A 7,152-nucleotide genomic window follows, 5' to 3' on the forward strand; every position below is an offset into this window, starting at 1 on the left:
ACACACACACACACACACACACACACACACACACACACACACACACACACACACACACACACATTCATACCGAAATAATAGTCACATGACTTGTTGTTACGAGAGGTGTAAATGATCGAGCTGTTGCAGCGAGCGTATGTGTGTATGCATATGTGATATGTATATATTTGTAAACATGTATATATGTATATAAGCAAGTATATATACTTATGAATGTATACATTTATATATGTATATATACACATATGTATACTTATAAATATATACTTGTGTGTGTGTATGTGTGTGTGTGTGTGTAGGTTCGCGTGGGGGATGAGATAGACTTGAAGTCCAATATGGCGGTATGTTCAGTTTAAAGGTAAGAATTTAATCTGGCTTAAGATAAATATGTGGTCGTGCTTCACCTGTCTCAGAAGAGATGTTGGAAAATAACAAAGCAACACCCTCCACCCCGATCCCCACAAAAGCATCCTCCTTCTCCTCCTCCCATCCCGTCTGCTCCCCCACCAACCTCATGAACAACAACAACACCAGCAACAAAAAACCTTCTCTCTGTTGTCTTCATCATACACAAAAGCCCCGTTTAATAAGTCTGTAGGGATTTATACACTGTTCTAGATATAAAGAGACACCGGGAAACGCATATTCATACAGGCGAGGGCCTGGTTGTGTGGTTAAGGAACTCGTTTTGCATCCTCGTGGTTTCGGGTTCAGTTCCACTTTGCGCCGTAATACACTGGCTGTCTTTTATTATAAACCTAGGCCTACCAATACCTTGTGAATGAATCTCGTCACTGGAAACTGTGTAAGCCCGTCGTACACACACACACACACACATGATGCATAGATCTGTATGAAGCGGAGCCAAATGGGGTAAGTGGGGCGAAATGCGTAATTTCTGATTTCTCGTTATTTCTTCCTTACCTGTTCGAAGTCATTGCACTGCAAGTATTGCCTCATCCTTTTGTATTGTTGATCATTTCTAGGAGTAAGAATTGGCCAGCATAGTTGTTGCTGTTGAAGTTGAGAGAGTGTGAGACAGTCAGGGGACATTTACTTTGATTCCAAGAAATTTTTTCTCAAATTTGATCCTATTATAATTGAAGTGAATAATAAAATATCTGGATAAATTTTGTTGTTTAACAATCAACATTCTTTTTTCTGTTGGATTCCAAATAAATTTTCCCCCACGTTAATGTCTAATTTGATAATTTTCAAATAAAAAAAAGGTTCAAAGTGGGGCAGAATGAGTAACGGGTAATTTTGATAATTTTTTTCTCTGCATGGTGTGTAAGTATACCAAGAAGGGAGCCACCCGAGCGAATCGCCCAGAAGCTATAGGGAATTTTTTATATTAAGTTTTAGATTTAGTCGAGTTTTGTTGACTTCATATTAAGCGCCATTTTTCCATGATCCTCTTTCATTTGACCGAGACCCTTAAAATTTTTGTTGCATTTATGATCACTCTGATGTCTAAGGATGGACATTGATGTGTATGAGTCCTTTTTCAAATATAATTCTGGAGAATTGAATAGACAAATTTACATTATTTTGTCTTACTAATTTTGCCCCACCTAAAGTTGTCTTTAGTGTACTCAAAGAGAACGGAGATAATTTCCTGAAATAGCGTTCTGAATATGCTATAGTATTTTGAATGCATTCAGAAACGGTCACTTGCCTCATTGATATAGTTTTGCAAAGCATCGAACATTTGTGAAAAGCATTTTCTTTCTCAAAATGAAACAAAACAAAAGTCAGTAAACATTACTCATTGTGCCCCACTCTCTTACCTCTGATTCTCCCGCCCTCAATTCTTTCCCCTTCTCTCCCCATGTTCAGGAATTTATTTCAGGCTTCTCTGCAGATGACTTTGCCAACATCTCGTCTTTGATGTAGTTGGAAAGTTCATTCGACTTGCCAAATTAGATATTTTGGCTCATTTACCACCCCAAAAAGAAAGTCTGGTATATTCATAGAATTGGACAGAGTTTTTGATTCGATCAGTATCAGAGCCACACCACCAAGTTCGCTTCTCTATCGTACAGACAATATTTTATTTCAATCTTTGCTCTTTTTTTCATACAAGAAACTATGCAGCTATTTTTGTGTTTGATGCTGGGAAAGGCAAAGCGTACAAAACCGAGTGACAGTTTCGAAGGTATTTTAGTGTTAAACGAAGCGTTTAATAACGCCAAAAGGCAAAGCGTCAAACTAGAACAACAGCCTTATTTCACGCTCACGGTCTTACATAACTGTGTGTGTGAGTGGGGGGGGGGAGGTGTCAGAGAACGGAGGCGTCAAGCCCTAGGACTCACAAGGCCGGTCACCCGGTTTCCATGGCAACAAGTGACCGAGATCACAATATCCCCCTCCCCTCCTGAATGAGACGCTGGTCCGTTGCAGGGTTCAAAGGTCAGCGATTTTGAGGCGAAAGGAATGTCGATTCCATTCACACCAGAAGCTGATCGCTACTTGATTTTACTTGCAGCGAAGCGATGAAAAGCAAAATCGACCCAAAGAGCCGGAGGAAATGCCGCTAAGCTTTTTATCCGACGAGCTAATGATTGTACAAGCGCGCCGCCTTTTAGCCAGTTGCCGAAAACTATTCCTTTCCTTAAATAATTTTAATTTCTGTTAATTTACTTAATTACTTTGAGTTTGATAATAAAAAGTAATAACGATTTGTTACGAAGTCACGAACCTGCGAAAATGGATTTAAAGACTGTTTTGGGCGCTAATGGCAGATTAGACTGGAGCTAAGTCTGTTTTCTGTGAAGTTTAAGCGACTGAGAATAAAACCCGTTCCCCCCTTTTTAAACAGAAAGGGGAGGTGCACTCCATTGCACCTCCAGCTTTGGCTATTACTTCTTTCCAAATGCGTGGAACTGAAGCAAATGTGAAGTGAAGGACCTTGCTCAAGGGTACAACACGTTGCTCGCTCTGAGAATCGAAACCTTGACTTAACGATCATTGGCTCAACATTCAAACCACAACACCACACGCATTCACCGTGGAAGAGTATAGTCAATACAAGTTACTCCACTACACAGGTGATCAGGTCGTAAGTGCGTCGGACAAATTGTCTTATCCCGGCTGTGTTCAAATTATGCAGAGGTCGACTTGCCTTTCATCCTTTTGGAGACGATAACAAGCAGCAGTTGAGCAGTTGGGGGACGAGGTAATCGACTAGGCCCCCTCCCCTCAAAATTATCGGTCTTGCACCGAAATTAGAACAATTTTAGGAAGAATTTATAGCTGTTGTGTTTAGTGGTGAAGCCACATTTCTTGTAAGAAATATCATTTCGAGGGATTTGTTCAAGATTCTTTCATACAAAAGAGAGATAATCTGGTGTCTGTGGCGCATTTAGTCCACGAAAGCATTGCTTATTTAAAGGGGAAACTGTATAAATCTCGTTGAGGTCATGTGAATCTTTATGAGGATCACCAGACATTCCTCTTTGTGTTCAAATTGATTTTTTTTTACTGGTAAGTGAGTGGGTAGGGGTCAACGTAATAGACTTTCCTCCCCCTTTCATCTTTTCGGGTTCTATTTAAAAATACCCCCAGTTTCCTTATCTCTCTCTCTCTCTCTCTCTCTCTCTCTCTCTCTCTCTCTCTCACACACACACACACTATCTCTTTCTTTCACAATCTCACTCTGGATTGCACTTATAATTCGAATATTCAGCTTCTTAACATCGTGTCACACCGATTGCGCATCAGTGTTACGTTAAAAGTGCGCTTATTTATGCGTTAATTTCGCAAGTCGAAGCCGACAGAGAGCCCCCCACCACTACCTTTGTATGATTGACGATTACCCGGTGCGGCGCTTACTATTTCTGCCAACTCGCTAATTTACAATAATCGCAAGAACAGGATAATGAGTTCAGAAGGTGTAACAGGTTTGATTCAAGAGCTGAGGGGTGGCGATGGTCTCAGGCTCCCGGTTTTCTTTTGAACTTTAGCTTGCTTATTAGCAGAGACCAATTATTAAAATATTATCATATTTTTGTCATGTTTAATTATATCTGGTTCCTTGTGTGAATATCGGTGATTAGTCGAGATGCTAATGTTTCAAGTTTTGAGTTTGTGATTTCCTAAGACAAGTGGCGCTTCGTCCACTACACCTTATACTCGTGGGCATATGGCGTAATGGTTAAGAGCGCGGGCTACTAACCCCAAGATTCCGAGTTCGATTCCAGGCAGTGACATAGATAATAATAATAACAACGCTTCATGGGGACACAAATTGGATAACTGGATAATGACCCATTATAGACACTACACATACATACACGCATGCATACATACATGCATACATACATACATACATAAATGCATACATGTGTGTGTGTCGAGAAGGAGAGTGGAGGGTTTCATTTGCGTGTGTTCCCTATGAAGTTGAAGACAAATGAAAAAATATTGGAGGATTTATTTTTTACCAGGATATCACGCACAGACCATCTTGGTTGAGAAGTGGTGAAAAAGAGTAGTCTACAAACTTAGAACTTCGAGATAGGGGACGTGAAGACCCCGTGTAGTTTCAAAGATAGAAAAGAGATGTAGCTAGTTTTTGGTTGGTGGTAAAGGTTTAATTTGAAGTCTTGAAGATGATAGGTGTTGATGTAAGGACGGGAAATCGAGAGAGAAGGCAATGCTGTGTAAAAATATGCTTAGTGTAAGGGGTCTAGGGGATGATATTTAAGGGTCGTGAGTGTAGGAGATGGAGAAGAAGACGTGGGTGTTGTTAGTATATAAATAAGAATATTAAGAGGAGCAGAGAACGTTGGAGTAGTTCTAGAAAAAAGGTTATAGAGGACACAGGTGGGAAAAGAGGTGGATTGTCGTTGAAATGTGATGGCGAATAGAAGTTTGTCTGTCAAACAGGTGACATTTTCATTATTATTATTATTATTATTGTTGTTGTTGTTGTTGTTTGACGAGCTGGCAGAAACTTTAGTGCCATCGCTTTTCACTATTGTCTCCCTTCCTAGGATTTATAGGGCAGGGTAGTTGGTCTCTGTGTCTTATAAGTGACCGTGATTACAACATCTCCTCTACACAGGATGCCAGACCCTTTTGGGGTAATTTATTTTCAGCTGGAGCAAAGTGAAATGAAGTGATTTGCTGAAGAGAACAATGCACCACCCAGTTAAGGAATCGAAACCATGATCTTGCGACCTTGAGTGTAACACTCCAACCACTAGTCCACGCACCTTCATGTTCACCCTTAAGGGTTTGATCAAATAAAGTACCAATGAAATTCTGGGGTCGATGTAATCGACGGCCCCTCCCCTCAGATCGCAGGCCTTGCACCAAAATTTGCGACGATTGTTATTATTATTTTGGATGTGGTCTGGAACTTGCGAATACAGATAACATATCGTATAAGATGTGATGCTAACCCTAACCATCTGTTTTGGATTTCTTTGGTCTAAATTCGCCTGTGACAGATGGTGAATTTATTTGGTTTTTGAAGGTTAGACTATGCGAAGAATAACAATAGTATCAAAGACAATAGGTCTCACATTTTCATGACATTTAACAACAGCGAAATATGTGTTACATGGTAAACATTTTCTTGTTCAAGAGAAAAGGTGAAACTGGTGCAGATGATAAACACTGAGGCTGATGGGGTTCTCTTTAGTTAATTTCACTCCCGTGAGTTTTCTTGAGGTTGAATCCTCAAAGAAATCGCATCATCCTTGACCTTTTCGTCATTTCGCCAGCATCAACAACGATAAACACTCCCCTCCTCCGACCCACCACATCTCTCTCTCTCTCTCTCTCTCTCTCTCTCTCTCCCTCTCTCTCTCTCTCTCTCTCTCTCTCTCTCTCTCTCTCTCTCTCTCTCTCTCTCTCTCTCTCTCTCTCTCTTCACCTTTCTTCATAGTCATACATATAAAATTGGTTTCAAATTTTGGCACAAGACCAGAATCGTTAGCATGTTTAACAGCATTTCTTCCGGCTTTACGTTCTGAGTTCAAATTCCGCCGAGGCCGAATTTGCCTTTCATCCTTTCGGGGTCGATAAAATAAGTACCAGTTGAGCCCTGCAGTCGACGTAATCGACTAGCTCCTCCGCCTAAATTTCTGACCTTGTGCCTATAATAGAAAGAATTATATATATAGTCAGTTAATAAAAAACACACCAGAAAGAAGCACACTGTAACAAATAGAGCAGTAATTATTACAACCAAATTTTATGTAGACTTACCCAAGGTTTCGCGCCCCCAAAGCCAAAGCCTTGTGGACAGCTCGTCAGACTCTCTATGGATACAAAATTTTTAAATGTCTACGTCACAGACGTGAGGAAACGCTCAGAACTCGAGGAATACGAAAAATCATTAATGAGTACAGGTTATTTCCCCCTAATCAGAGGGGAAAAAAAGAACTTTATATACTCGGAGAGGCCTAACGAGCAAACGGGGAAATCCAGTTTTCTAGCAAGTAGCGCTTGAAGTGGATACACTTAGAAAACACTTCTTTACGGCTTTTTAATGCGCCAGGTTTCTTAAAGTCTCTAAGAATTTTGGTCTTCGCGCGATGCAGATCTTGCAACGGTCACTTTCATTAATATACGGGTTCGGAAAATCAATTAATTTCCACCTGATATCACACGGGGGTCCCTTGATCTTCGAGGTGTCATACATGGCGGGCCAAGGAGATTTTAAGTAAAATTATACTAATGTGTCCATCTGTTTTAATTTAAATAAATTCTATGTCATTGTGGCAGTTGAGGATTGCTCTGCATTTAAATTGATGTAGTGGTTGCATTGTTCAATTAAATGGAGTTGCGTGAAACGATCGTACTGTATTACCTCTGGATATCCTTGTTGCTTATTTTGTTTCTAATCACCTTATTTTGAAATTGTATGGATAATACCGTACAAAATTCTGGTGCCTCAACTCAAATACCATATTCATCTGAATCTAAATTTTTGCTGAACTCATATATATATATATATATATATATATACATACATATTTTTGCAGTTGGCTCGAACCTAGGATGTCACGGTCACGATGTGGAATACTCAGCCATGCCAACATCGACTTATTTAAGTGTGTGAGTGTTTTGGTTGCTTGGTTGGTGTGTATAAAGGCATTTCGTGTTTATATTGCAGGTTTGTGGGTATGTCCCGCCTCACCG

Source organism: Octopus bimaculoides, chromosome 4 (assembly GCF_001194135.2).
Source record: "Octopus bimaculoides isolate UCB-OBI-ISO-001 chromosome 4, ASM119413v2, whole genome shotgun sequence".
NCBI classification, from domain to species: Eukaryota; Metazoa; Mollusca; class Cephalopoda; order Octopoda; family Octopodidae; genus Octopus; species Octopus bimaculoides.